At 41.6% G+C, this 15,314-nt stretch overlaps 1 long non-coding RNA gene across 3 annotated transcripts in view; it reads left to right on the top strand.

Annotated features, from left to right (window-relative positions):
* LOC128325860 (uncharacterized) overlaps positions 1-15,314 on the top strand; it is an 84,504-nt gene extending 69,190 nt beyond the window's left edge. Inside the window, exon 4 of one of the 3 annotated variants that reach the window (XR_008307688.1) lies at positions 13,206-15,314. This is a non-coding gene — a long non-coding RNA (uncharacterized LOC128325860). The remainder of the gene's footprint in view (positions 1-13,205) is intronic. The other 2 variants (XR_008307689.1, XR_008307687.1) reach the window with 2 other exon arrangements.

Consider the following 15,314-nt stretch of genomic DNA (forward strand, 5'->3'; position numbering starts at 1 on the left):
GGCCACACCTGGAGTACTGCATACAATTCTGGTCACCACATCTAAAAAAGGACATCGTAGAACTAGAAAAGGTGCAGAAGAGGGCAACCAAGATGATCAGGGGCCTAGAGCACCTTTCTTATGAGGCTAGGCTACAACACCTGGGGCTATTTAGTTTAGAAAAAAGATGACTGCGGGGAGACATGATAGAGGTCTATAAAATCATGCATGGTGTGGAGAAAGTGGAAAGAGAGAAATTCTTCTCCCTCTCACATAACACTAGAACCAGGGGTCATCCCACAAAATTGATTGCCAGGAAATCTAGGACCAACAAATATACGTACTTTTTCACATAATGCATAATCTACTTGTGGAATTCTCTGCCACAAGATGTGGTGTCAGCCAACAACCTGGATGGCTTTAAGAGGGGTTTGGATAACTTCATGGAGGAGAGGTCTATCAATGGCTACTAGTTGGAGGGCTTAAGGCCATCTCCAGCCTCAAGGCAGGATGCCTCTGAGTACCAGTTGCAGGGGAGTAACAGCAGGAGGGAGGGCATGCCCTCAACACCTGCCTGTAGGCTTCCAGCTGCATCTGGTGGGCCACTGTGTGAAACAGGATGCTGGACTAGATGGGCCTTGGGCCTGATGCAGCAGGGCTGTTCTTATGTTCTTAAGCTGCTGCCTGTCTGTGTAGACAATACTGAGCTAGATGGACCAAGGGTCTGACTCGATTGAAGGCAGCTTCCTTTGTTCCAACTTGCTAGAAAGGCAGGACACAAAGGTTTTAATGAATTAATAAAACAAGGAAGCTTGATGCAACCATCCAGGCAGCATAGAACTACAGAAATGTGTTAACATTGTTCATATAAAGTGAGAGTATCTTTGTCACCAGAGAGAGTCCTTCAAGTTTCTTTCACTTTCATTTAACCAGTAAACCAGAAGAGAGGATGAAAAGAGATACCTTATTGGCTTCTGATGAACTTTCGTTAATTAGAAACTTGTGTATGGCTTGATTTTGGCCCATTCGAACATTGTGAACATGACTTTCTCCAGCAGCATGCTGTTTCACCTCACACACTCCACCATGAGAAACTAAAAAGTCTCTGTTGCATATACTGCAATGAGCTTTCAAAGCACTATCATGCTATGCATGTATGTATGTAAGTAAACATATTTTTATTCCACCTACTACCTGCGTCTCTGGGTGTTTTAGACAACTAACAGAACTTCCCCATTCTTCAAGATATTTTTGCATTTTCCTGCCTTTTTTGCTGGAGGTTGGGTGGAAGAAGATGACAGACAGGCTGCTCAACTCTAGGGAAGGACTTGTAGAACGGGCCACACCTTCACAGGACAGGCTGCTCTCTGCTCCGCAAGGCTCAGCCTCCTCCTAGTGCCTGCAGGGGCAAAGGTGAATTTTTGGCTTCAAAAATTAGCTTCATGGTGGGAGTTTAGTTGATTGATTGATTAAGTGCCATCAAGTTGGTGTTCCATCAAGTGACCACATAGATAGATTCTCTCCAGGATGATCCGTCTTCAACTTAGCATTTAAGGTCTCTCAGTGGTGCATTCATTGCTGTTGTAATCGAGTCAATCCACCTTGCTGCTGGTCGTCGTCTTCTCTTTCTGTCAACTTTTCCCAGTATTAGGGACTTCTCAAAGGATCTGGGTTTTTGCATAATGTGTCCTAAGTATGATAGTTTGAGCCTGTGCCTCAAGTAAAAATTTTGAAATGGATTCTATGATCCATTTGTTTGTTTTCCTGGCTGACAATGGTATCCTCAAGTCTTCTCCAGCACCAAAGTTCAAAAGCATCAATGCTTTTTCTATCTTGCTTCTTCGAAGTCTAGTTTTTGCATCCATAGAGTGTCATAGGAAAAACCATTGTCCAAACAATTCTAATCTTTGTAGGTATAGACACATCACAGCATCTAAATATCCTTTCCTTCATTGCAACCCTACTAAGTGCTAGTCTGCGGAGTTGTAGTACCAGAGTGCAATCTGCTATCTGGCCTGCAGGGCTGAAGAAGACAGCTTTCTAGAGGCCTGCAACATGAAACCAGCCTCGTCACTGTGTTCACTGCAGTCAGTGACTGGCCTACCTCAGTGCTGAAAATATAGAACAAATTGCATTCTTTATTACGTTGACAAAGAACACATACATGTTAATGCTAAATAAACAACTGTTCTTTGAAATAAAGAATGGGTGGCAAGCCTAGATGGCCACCAGCTTTCATGGCTTTAAATGGGGCTTAAACAAATTCATGGAGGACATGTCTATCAAAGGCTACTAGTCTGGTGCAGTGTTCCCTGTAACAGAGATTCCCAGATGTTGTTGACTTAACTCCTAGCAATCCCAGCTGCAATGGCCTTTGGCTGAGGATTCTGGGAGTTGTAGTCAACAACATCTGGGAATCCCTGTTACAAGGAACACTGGTCTGGTGGCTATAGGACACCTCCAGCCTCACAGGCAAGATGGCTCTAAATACCAGTTGCAGGGGAGTAACAGCAAGAGAGAGGGCATGCCCTCATGTATTACCTGTGGACTTCTCAGAGGCATCTGGTGTGCCACTGTGTGAAACTGGGATTCTGGGCTGGATGGGCCTTTGGCCTTAACCAGCAGGGCTGTTCTTATGAAGCAGTTCTTTCAGTTAACTGAAATGCTGAAGCTTCAGCAAAGGATTAAAGAAATATCACAAGTAAACATCAGAGTCAAGTCACACAGTGCCAATATATTGTTACATCATCTTTGAAGCTGGATAAGAAAGCATTAAGAAACATTCCTGCTCAAGACTAAAGAGATGACTGTTTGATTTAATAATATTAAAATAATATTTTAAAAGTGCCTTTTGACTAGCTTCCTTTCAATCACACCCTGACTGCACTGCAGTAGGTTAAAGAACTACTTTTGATTTATTTCATCTTAAAGACAGTGAGGGGGGAAACAGGGCTTTCCTCTTGCTCAGTTTTACTTCTAAAGTCTCCTTTGTTCTACTCCATAATTCATAGATATTAATCTCCTAGTCAACTGAATGAATAACTGATCTAATAGCAGCAAGATGGTCAAACTTCAAGAGTCATCGCTTTGTTGTTTACTTCTCTCAGTCATAACTTTAATTAATAGCAGTGTATATACACTATATTGGTTCCAAACAAGGCAAAATATACATTTACTTAAATTAAATGCAAGATTAGGTTGTTTGCTCTGAATCACCCTAAATTTGAGTGAACTTAACCACTTGTCTATTTATCCAGTTGCCAAATTGGATTGTATTACTATTATTGAATACATATATCACAAAATTGACCATACAAGCAATTCTTATCAATTGTTTTTGTCATTCCTGGTTTAACAAATCCTTAAATTAGAGAATGGAAAACCATACTGTTAACCAACGGGTTACTATCTACTTGGTAGATGATAGCCAATTTTGTACGTACCAAGGAGGAGAAAACTTTATAGTTCAAAGAAGCTTTATTGAATTCTGCAGAGTTAACAAAGTGGTCGTCTAGGGGATAGTTCCCAAAGACAAGACGGACCCAAGATGGTGTCCGTCCAAAGCTTTTATACAACAATTGATACATCTGAATACATCATCATTCACAACAAGCCAGCCAGGTAGTCCGGCAGTACAACTCCATATTAGGCCAACAGGCTTACAATACTACCATTGTTAAAGGAGTGCTTATGCAGCTTTCAAGGAGGCAGTTCAGATACCAGCATCATCACCTCTCCTGACCAGTAGGCCAGAACAAAGGAAGGCATAGAGAATACATACTATGTTGCAAGTTACAAGGTCTGCAAGGCACAGAGTATGAGAACCAAAGCATACTAAGTAGATTCTTTCCCACTGACATACATTCAGGAATACAAGATGGAGGGGACTCTTGCTCTCTTCAGCTACCATCACAATGGTGTAGCAAGAGCTCAGTTCTCCATTAACTATATACCCTAGGATCAATACATATAGATCAATATGAAATGCTTAGATTCACGGGTAACAATACTCATATGCAGGAAGCAGCATTTTAATATCCTCTCTTAGGTTTATCAATAGTTCACCTTTAAAATATTGTAAACCGCTCTGGGTGCCTTTGTCAAGGCAGAAAGGCAGTATAAAAATGTAGTAAGTAAATAAATAAATAAATAAATAAATATGATTTTAAATGACTGACTGACATCCAGAGCAACCCAGCGCAGGCACTCCTAACAGAAATGCTCACACAGTGCTAGTCCTGGTGCTCCTCAGCACTTCCCATCCCTCGAAGGACAGGCAGACTTGCACAAGAGTGCAAATACTTTTCAGAGCTTGCCTAAGCATCAGAAGTGCTCTATTAGACAGGAAACACAGCGCTGATGGTCAAGCAACATATTTTCACTCTAACACAGTAGAATGCATGCAAGCTCCAAAGAATACAGTATTTGCATTCTTTCACAGGATGCCCACACTTTGGGACTAGCGCTGTGTGGCCACTGCTTCTTAAGAACGCCTGTGTTAGTCTGCTCTGAATGTCAGCTACTGTCATGAGAGCTTAGAGGAAGGCAGCCATTATAGGCTAAGACTATTGTGTAACGGGAAGAGACAAGTTGAACAAAGGTACAGGCAGGAAGAAGGAAGGGACTCTGCCTCCAATTAAGATAGCCTCTAGCAAATGCTAGTGCCACCTACTGGCTGGACAGATTACAACAACATTTCCACACAGCTACTATGTATTTTATCTATTTTATTTGTTCAGGAGTCAAACCAGTAACCTTCGAAAGATAAACCTGGCAGGGATCGCTTTGCTACCTAAGCCAAAGGACTATATGATGAGCTTTCCCTCCCTTTCTTTGGACAGGTATTCAGCATTCTCAGCAACCCATACTGACATGGCAACCGTGGTGGCATGCAAACACACATTGAGGCTGTTCTTATGAGCTTGGCTGCCCATGAGAACTGCCAAGAGGATCTGCATGGATCCTGGCAGTGCAGCAGCACTAAACTGAGTGTCAACGCAAGGCTCAGCAAGGTTAAGGGAGCTAATGTGCCCTTAACCTGGCTCCTGGAATCGTATGTCAACACAAGCTGCTTGCTGACACAGAGACAGGCTCATAGAGCACCCATCCCCAGGGGGAATCCCCCAGTGGACTGTGCTCGCTGTGTGGTGCACTGTGAGATTCTTAGAGGTTGGGACAACTCCTAGCCTCTGTTTACCCATGCACAGAGCACCCATCCCTGGGGAATCCCCCAGTGCATGGCTGCCTGTGTAAACTGCCCTGAGCCATTTCTGGAAGGGCGGTATATAAATCAAATCAATAATAATGATAATGTGGGTGCATGGCTTGCATGCCACAAGGCCTCAGAAATCTTGTCTGGGGGAACATAGGTTGAACCTTGCTTTCCCTGCTGCCTGCCCACCGCACACATGCATGGTCACATGAATAGCCCCTTAGTCTATGCCAGACAGTGGTGGCAGGGGCCTTTCTAGCTTGTTTTGGCCAGGTGGGGAGGAAGAGTGGAAAGAGGCATACCTGAGCGGGACGGGAGCATGCCACAGTGTGTAGGGATGCCCATGGGGTGGCAAGGGGCTAGCATTTGTCCCCTGCAGCTCTCTGTGCCCCTGCGCCTGAGGCAACCACCTCACCCTGCCTCATGGAAGGGACCTAACAATGACCTTCCTTCCTTCCAGGGGCGTAGTCACCATTGAGTGACTGGGTTTGAATAACCCGGGCCGCCCCCCTTCAGGGTCCACACCTCATGGCCCGACACGCCCCCTCCCATGTCTCATGTCAGACGCGGGGGAGGGCTGCTTTAGCTTCCAAGCAGGGCCGAGGGGCCCCGTTCGGGAGTTAGATGGCCAGTGCTGTGTTTGCATCGGGGCCAGGAGAGGCTCTCCCTGACTTTAAGACAGGGAAGTGCTGTTCCTGGCCACGCTGCGAACACAGCGCTGGCCTGAATCTAACTCCTGAACGGGGCCACACAGCCTCGTTCGGGAGCCAGATCACACTCTCTGCATCTGACGTCAGACGTAGGGGGTAGGATGAGCGGGGCTGTGGCAGCGGCTGGACACAGGCCATCGCTGGTCTGGCCCTGCTACTGCTTCCTTTCCACACACACTCACAACACAGACACTTCTAGTAATTATGGGACCCAGATATTTAATATCTGTTGAAAAGAAACTTATTTGAATTTGTAATGTTTACATGGTATTTTTGTTTTCCTTTTATAGGTCTCTGAAAAGATTTTCTGTTAATGATTTAGTCAAGCATATTTTACCTCTTTTCATACATAATTGTTTGCCAAGGTAGTTTCATGATCATGCCTTGTCCTGGAAATAATGATAACATTTAGTTCTAGAATAAGCCTATTGTAGCAATCACTGTCTTGGGATGGCTGCTTTATGACAGAAGTAGTCTGTCCTCCTGAGTAGCCTTCTCTCTCTCTCTCTCTCTCTCTCTCTCTCTCTCTCTCTCTCTCTCACCACAGACACAGTGTGACACACAAGGCTTAAATAAATCAAAAGGAGGTCAATAGTAATGAAAGAGCTGGTCTTCTAGCACACACAAGTCACTCCTTTTTCATTGGCTTTCATGAGATTAGAGTGCATTTAAACTACATTTTTTTCAAATAAAATTACTCAATTAACCTTCAGAAAAAATTACTATATTGTGATCTTGCAAATCCAAATGTACAGCATAAAGGCAATATGGCTCACTGCAATTATTTGCCTTTAAAACAAAAATTAGGCAAATCCAGTACTAGATTTTCAATTATTTTGAATAGAATTTGCTACTGACACAGTTCCACAAAAGTGTATAGCTTACAAATTGATAGATCACAGCATATCCAGGGAAATGTTAGTTCTATAGGTGAAGAAGATGGTGATAAAGCTGAAACTTTATGTTCTTCAGTGAGAAATGATAAAACAAATTTCTATATAGATTGCATTTCTCGCAGCAGGTATACTTCTACATTTCCCAGCATAAAAGATAGTGTAAATCTGCAGATTGCATGAAATATCAAAAACAGCAGATATTTACCATCCTGAACTAGTTATAAACAGGTAGTAAATTCACCAAGAACAGTTTATCAGCATAAGGACGCAAGTTTTGGGTACTATAGAAATATTTAAATAAATAAAATAAATAAAAATGCTATTTGGAGGGAAATGTGTTCGTATCTTGGATAATATTGACAGGAGAGTAATATAACTGTTAAATTACTGCACTACATCTCCATTAAGATTAGATTCATGGTAACATTTCCCAGATACTGTATTACTAAATACGCCTTAAATAGATACTCCATAAATAGACATCTGAGCATAGAAGCTCTTTCATGTTAGAGATGAAGACAAAGAGAGAGTGAGAGCACAAAACTGGTCAAGTGTGGCAGGCTGTTGGATCTCTCCTTCACCTCAGTCCCCTGTTGTCTAACTCTGCATCCTTCAGCTATATATGGAAATTAATAATTCATTTTATCCTAGTTTAGCTACCATGTCTTTTGCCAAAGAATACTAGGATCTGTAGTTTAGCAAGAATGCTGAAAATTATCTGTGGAAAGGCGCTAGTCTCTGACACTTATTTCTACAGTTGTAAACCAAGCCTGAATACTATTAAACCAATTTAAGTATGCAGCATAGATAGGTCCATAATTTGAAGGGGGGAAAAAAAGGACTGAAAGACTGATATATACATCACTGCAGCTACTATACTCAATTTTGGGAACTGTGAATTCCTGGGTTTGCTCTAATTACCTACAGAAAGTGAAGATCCAGTCTCATATGTGCCACATGTGAATCTCTTTCCATAGGTTGTGATGGGAAATCAGTGCACTTAGTGCCCCCAGGATTGTGGGGGCACAAATAAATTTTTCATATTTAAGATAAAAAATGGAAACAACAGTAAATTGTAGAGATGTGTGAAATGATTCATACAAAATGATTTGTACCAAATCTGGCTGATTCGGGTAATTTGTAGATAAAACAAATCACCCCTGTCCTCAATTGCCCAGATTTGGGTACAAAACAAATTACTCCAGATTCAGACCCCCAAAATTCAGAGATTCGGATCTTCATTTTGTGGCCAAAGTGGGTTGGGTGGTATGCCCAATGGGTGGAAGCTACCACCCAAACTTCAAAGAAATTGGGGAAAGGGGTGATTTTAAAAGAATTTTTGAAGTTGGCGCGTCTTTAAGCTTTTCCCCATAGGGAATAATGGGAATTTCAGCAGCCTTATAGCTCCATGTGAGGGGCACCAGGGTGGCCCAGAGTGAGTTGTGGTGGGTGGTAGTGCCCAGTGGGTGCAAGGAAGCTACCACCCAGATTTCTGGCAGAAAAGGGGTTTCAGGGGCAGAAGAGTGGGTCAGGTAGTAGTACCCCAATGGGTGCCTGCTACCACGCAGATTTCAAATAAATTGGTGAAAAGGTTTTTGTTTTGTTTTAAAAAAAAACAAAATTCTGAAGTTTGTGCATCTTTAAGCTTTTCCCCGTAGGGAATAATGGAGAATTTCAGAAGCCCCATAACTCCACTTGGGGGACACCAGCGTGATCCCTTTCACCAATTTATTTGAAATCTGGTGGTAGCAGGCATCCATTGGGGCACTACCACTTGACTCACTCTTCTGCCCCCCAAACCCCTTTTCTGCCCTGAATCTGCCCCAATGACATGCCAACTTCAAAAATCATTTAAAAATCACCCCTTTGCCCAATTTCTTTGAAATTAAGGGTAGTAGCTTCCACCATTCCACTACCACCCATCCCACTCTTTTGCCCCGAGGACCCTTTTTTTGCCCCAAATTGATTTGGAAAATTTGGATACAAATAGAATCTGGGGTGATTGGGGGGGGGCAGATTCGGACCCAAAACAAATAGCAGGTGATTTGATTTGGGTACAAATTGAAACAAAAAACCTCAATTCATGCACATCCCTAGTAAATTGGTGTATTGCTATTGCAGTCTTCAGACATCATTGTGTTGGTAAAATACTGTGGCTGACATGTTGCATAGTATACCATCACTGGAACACTCTGCCCTTTGGGCTGCTGAGGTCTTGTACCAGCAGTTGTACAAGCAGTGCTACTACAGTTTTCCCCATTTGCCATAACTGGAAAAGCTGTGGTAGCACTACTTGTGCAGATGCTGGTTCTCAAAAGCATTGGGACTTATTCTAAGTCCACAGCAGCCCCAGGATGGAGTATTCAGGCAATGGTACACTGTGCATTATGTTAACCACTGAATTTATTTCACAGATAAATATAGTAAATGAGGCCACATTTTCATGCTCATTTTTGGATATGGTAAAGTCATGTCAAAGTTATTTTTCCATATGTGTGATGAATCTTTCATTTGATGTCCCATAGGACAAGCTGGTATTTGCCATGTCAGGGAAATCAGTTGAAAATGAATGTTCTTGACTTAATAAATCCAAATCCTATCACATAAAAGTGCAATCAAATGAAAGGTTTGCTATGTGAAAATAATAAGAAAGGTGACTTGACCATGCCCAGATTAAAAGGAGAATTGGGCTTTTGTTCTGACAACTGTATCTGCGAGCTCCAAAGGATATGACAGATTCAATCAATTGGATATTCCATTTATTCCAACCTATGTTCTCTTTCATTTGCAAATCCAGCTCAAAAAATTTCATTTACCCATATGTCACTCACACAAGCCATATTTGACAGAATGAATGCAGGACAACTTTTAGCTTGCTGCTAAAATTGTTGGTTGATTTTGTCCAATGAAGATCACAATAAATCGTAAAACACAGAAAGTTCTAAAAGGTACCCAAACTGCTATTTATATAACTGAATGTGTATTACTTAAAGGGGGTGGGTGGGTAGCATAGGTATTTGAACAGTATAGATTGTGAAAAATTAAAATTCTAAATATCGATTGGGATGTAAGATTATCAGTCTTCAAAATTATTCGAAGTAGGATTTCACAAATAACTGTTTTTTAAATGTGGAGATCCCTAAGAAATGCCACGTTCTTTCTGCTAAGCCTATTTGCAGTTTTGAAAGGGGTTTCTGTTTGACACACAAAACATAAAGGTCATCCTGACACATGCTTGATCTCTGATATTTCCAAGCAGAAGTGATATTTCTCTGGGGATTCTTGAGAGTCAGGCAGCCTGATTCTGTACCCTGCTGCAGCTATTGTGGTGCAATCAGGACTCTGCGTCTCAAGGTTAAAATTGTATCTTATGCCAGGCAAAGCTGTACTTATGCCACCTGCCTTTCAAAGTCCCCCCAACAGGGTATTACTCTGTGTGTGTGTGTGTGTGTGTGTGTGTGTGTGTGTGTGTCTGATACACCAGTGTGTACCTACATGTAAATCAGAGGGCAGGGGGTACACACTATAATTTGGTTTGGTTTGGAAGTGGAAGGGCCTCATGTTGCAAAGCAGTTGTGTTTTCTTCACAACAAAGACCTGACATAGATGGGGGTTTTTGTTTTTATTTTCAGCAATAACAAAACAAGATGTTTTGGTAAGAACTAATCTGCCTACTTTCCTTTCACTATAATCTTAATTGATAATTACCAACTTCTGCCTCAAACATTCACACGCCCACCATCTTGAATTGGTGCGGGGCGGGATGACATTATCACAAACTACACCATTGAGGTGTCCCTATGTATCCCTACAACTGTACTAAATTTGGTCCACATTGGTTCCCACTTGTGCCTCAAACATTCACGTATCCACCATCTTGAGCGGTGGATGTTTGTAATGATGTCCAGATGGCATCATTACAAACTACACTATTGAGGTGTCCCTATGTGTCTCTACAGCTGTAGCAAATTTAGTTCAAATCGGTTAGGCAGTTCACAAGTTAGCCCACGTCCACCTCAAATGCTTATGCACCCACCATCTTGCATTGGGGCGGATGACATCATCACAAATTATGCTGTTGACGTGCCTAAAACAGTACCAAATTTGGTTCAAATCAGACCAGGCATTTTGAAGTTGATAGGGACATACACACCTGGACATGTACACAGAAAGCTGGGTTACCTCATAAGCTTACTTTCTTTAAAAAATAGGTGACACATAGTATATGGCTGTATCTCATAATGAACTATTGTTTCAAAAACAAAGTTCATTTTACTTTCTCTCTTTTCAGTACACTGATTTTACATCACATTATTGAGAAACACTCACAAACTATAATATACTAGTGGGCCCGGGCGCAAAGCATCTGTGCCTCTAGTTGGGCCCTGCCGTCCCTCCCCCATGCTGCCGCCGCCATATTACCAGGGGGGCAGGGCTAGGCTGTCCCACCGCCACCACCTCCCTCCACCTTGTCATCCTCCTCCCACCGCCTGTTGTCCTCTCACCCTCCTCTTCAGGGCAGCACCGCCACCATCCTCCTCCTTGGGGTGGCAAGGCTTCGGCTGCCGCCTGTCCTCCTCCCATCGCCTGTCATCCTCTCGCCCTCGTCCTCAGGGAGGCAGGGCTTCACCCACCGCCCCAACCGCCTCTTGGTACACACTGCCCCAACCGGCTCCTGGCACGTGCTCCTCCCTCCCACCCTTGCACATGTCGCCTCCTCTGGGCCCACCACTGATCGTGGCTGCAGCGGGGGCAGAGCTTGCCACATCCCCATGAATCCCCTCTACAGGAATTAATTATATAGATAGATAGAAGATAGATGGTTAGAGGTAAGTCAAAACTGAGAGTCACAAGTGCAAATTAATACAGATTAAATTGCCACTGCCTATTTCCTACTTAGTAAAGATCACAAATACTTTCAAAGAGAAAGAGGGGGGAAAGATCAAACAAGGGTTTCCCCTCACTATATTCTCAAAGCATGCATATGCAACCCCAACCCACAATGTACCTGTGAATGCCTAATATGTGGAAATATTTCTATAGGGAAATCCTTCCTGTCATATTGGTATGATTATTGCAGTAATTCAACAAAAACATTTTCAACAAACATTATTTCATTGTCTATGCACCCATCATGTTTGGCATATTTAACCATTTATATAATCTCTCATTCTTTCTACAACTATTTCACTACTGATAGTCTGTTTTCTTTAAATGGTTATTGCTCCCATTTTATGTATGTGGGGCTGAGATAGGTTTGAGCAAGACAGGTGGAGAAGTTTCTCACTTTACCTTAACAGGCTTTCTTCACCTACTCCTACTTATTCCTATAACTTGCTGAATCCAAAGGGGAGACCTTTTTCGCAGGACATTTTAAGTTATCAGGGACAGATAACCCAGGAAAGGACACCTGGAAGACCTGTTGGCTTCCAGACTAAGTTGCAACTTTTGTTAGTTTGTTTTTTACTGGTCCTGAGCCCATATCCTTAATAGTTTGACACACAAAATTCAACTAGATGAAGCTTCCTCCAACTTTATTCATGCCAAGAAAAGGTATACCCATAAGACATACATTAAAAAGCCATTTTATTATGCTCTTTGTCATGGTAAGATATTTAATTTCATTTATCAATTTATTTAACCTTAACTTTCAATTTCCCTTTCATTTCTTTTGTGAAAGTTCTGTGATTGGACTTCTCAATTTTCCTACAAAATAGGCTAAGAACCTAAAATCAATACACCTTGCTATTTCTGGTGCTACAGAGCTAGGTTTAGGTTTGTGTCTTGAGACAGGGCAATATTGCTTTAGTTTTTCCCAGACTGACTGACTGAGAAGCATGTATTAAAGGTTTCCTTTGAACAGCAATGCTTTATGTAATTCTATTGTGGGATTTATTTAATCCTTCCTTGCATATCATCACAATAATAAATGACTCTGAAATGTCTTTCACATTCTACTCTTTTTGTGTGCATACAAATAGGAAAAGCTATTTGTTGGCAACTAAAAATGCTTTGCACATTTACTGAATAGATATAAGTATAATAATGTCAATACAATTGTATATTAATCCTGTGGTACCACTGTTGCTGAAGAAAAAAAAATATTGTTGCCTTCATAGGAGTGCCATATTTTAATCCTATTGAATGACTGCACTTTAAAAAAAGACTTAGAATTTTTAGAATAGAGGCAGAGCACCTATGAAAGCTTAGCAGAATAATCTCTAAGCCTCAGTTACAAAATTCCAGCAAATTAAAAATGAGCAGTGATTTACTTGGTAATCCTTAGTAATACTAACTCATAAACAAAAGATTAAAAGGACTAACAAAAGCACTGAGATTCTAAATTGTTTAATGGGGTTTACAATATTTGCAGAGGCAAAATAACAGGATTCTGTGACCATATTACAGGGACTTATAGCTGTTTTGATATCCTAGAAGGGCAGAGAGTAGATGGAGCTGGGATGACATTTCCAGAAGTCTGAGCAAAATTTGCTAGTTGCCACTGAAGATGGCCACCACAACCCAGCAATTTTAACATGTGTTCATCTTACAGAAGTCTGAGGAAAGCGTCTTGTTATCTAAACGGCGACAGCTGGGATCAAGGAATGCATTTTGTTAATGTAAAACATCAACTGAGACTCTAAAATTGTTTATTTTGAATTTGTTTGGTTTATTGTATTTATATCTTCAGTAATACAGGAAATATGCAGAGTAACGGTGAAAAAATGGTAAAACAAATTATTCTGGTAATTTAGTCGGAAAAGTTATTGACATACAGTATAAAAAGTCGAATAATGTAACAGAACACAACAGAGTTTTTGAGGGCATCAGCACATGATATATAATTGATTTAAATGGGGAAATTAACACCTTATAATTTCATTCACATACAGTGGCTTTTCACCAAACCATGAAGGGCTATGCCTGCAGTTTCCCTGAATTTTTGACAGACTCTAAAGTTGAAAAAGGAAGGACTGGAGCTATGTTATGCATGTCCAATCCAAACCTGGTTGTCAATAGGCAGAAACTGCACTCTAAGGGAAAATACTGTGTCTCAATCTGATATTTCTGAAAGCTGGCCATCTTACAGCTTTCATCACATACATTCTCTGTAGCTGTACACTACTACTATAAGTCAGTTTCTTATGGGCAGTCCTGCTAAAATGACCACTAGTGGGCCACGGTTTGTGCACACATGAGCTAGCAAATATCCCATGCTCATTTGACTGACATACTGAAAGAATAATCAGTGCACAGTCAGCAACTATAACAGCCAAAGGAACTACATAATTCCTGAGCCAATTATGATTCTCTTAGTGTTAGTGGTCCTGACACTGCACATACAGAGTACCAATCAAGATGCCAGAATCCACATCCCACAGTGCCAGAAGCAGTTGCTACACACTAAACAGGAACTACATGTACATGGTATCCATGGAGATGGTTGCCCTCTGCAGCCAACAATACAGAGGAGCTATGCAGACACTGCTGTTCCCTGACCCAAAGAGCCAATCAGTTTTTCTAAGCAGCAGCAACTAGGTATCCCTCAAAACTATATCCATCCTTGGAAGATAAACAGGGCAGGGAGCCTGCTAGGACTACATTGTCCATTTGCTTAGGGAAGGTTAGTGCTTATGTAGGTTAGTGGTCATCTTTTTAAGCTAAGACCTGGATAGACCCACTGCCTACTGAACTGATAGGTTGTTATTACTATTGCCTAACCTGTAACCGTTATTTAACAGTGTGGCATTATTCACACACACATGCTTTTGCGTGTGTATGGAATGTATCAGCAGGATTGAAGCTGAAGAAATAGAGTAGCAAAAGGATCAAGATTAGAACTAATTTCTCCCAGTTTCAAGCATTCACGACCACCTTGCAAGTGCTGCATCAAATCAGAGATTGTTTACCTTAAGCTCACTTTTGTAGTCTTCTTAAGGGATGACAGCATGCCTACCTGATTAAGCAGCAGCAGGCCCTTTACTGTATTTGTTGTGAAGCTGTGACAGAGCATATTCCCACCTCCCTAGAACGTATTTCAACCTCCCCGATGAGGCTGAAAGTTATATGACTTCTGAGTGGCTTTTATATACTCTGCTACTGTTAATTCCGTTGTATTTCTTAATTATTGTTTCTGTTCTGTTGGAAACTGCCTTAGAGAGGCCGCTTCTCTAACCTGGATCCCACTGAAGGTCCAGCTGAGATGGCCCATCCCTCCCACAACTGCCACTACAGAGCTACAGCAGCATGTTGCTCGAAAGGGAGAACAGAAGAAACACAGCCTGTGTGTCTGTGATAACTGATTGCTGATTGCACTGAGGTAGTGTAAAGTTGGAACAACAAAAAAAAGTTTTTAAAATTATTTTTGTATTGTATTTTCCTTTCCTCCCTTTTTTTTTTGGTTGGTTTGTTATGATATAATGTGTGTTTTAATCTCATGTTTTAATGTTGTGTTGCGAGCCGCCCAGAGGACAATTTGTTATGGGGTGGCTAACAAATAAAGTTTATTATTTATTA

This window comes from Hemicordylus capensis, chromosome 5, assembly GCF_027244095.1.
Source record: "Hemicordylus capensis ecotype Gifberg chromosome 5, rHemCap1.1.pri, whole genome shotgun sequence".
Taxonomy (NCBI): Eukaryota; Metazoa; Chordata; class Lepidosauria; order Squamata; family Cordylidae; genus Hemicordylus; species Hemicordylus capensis.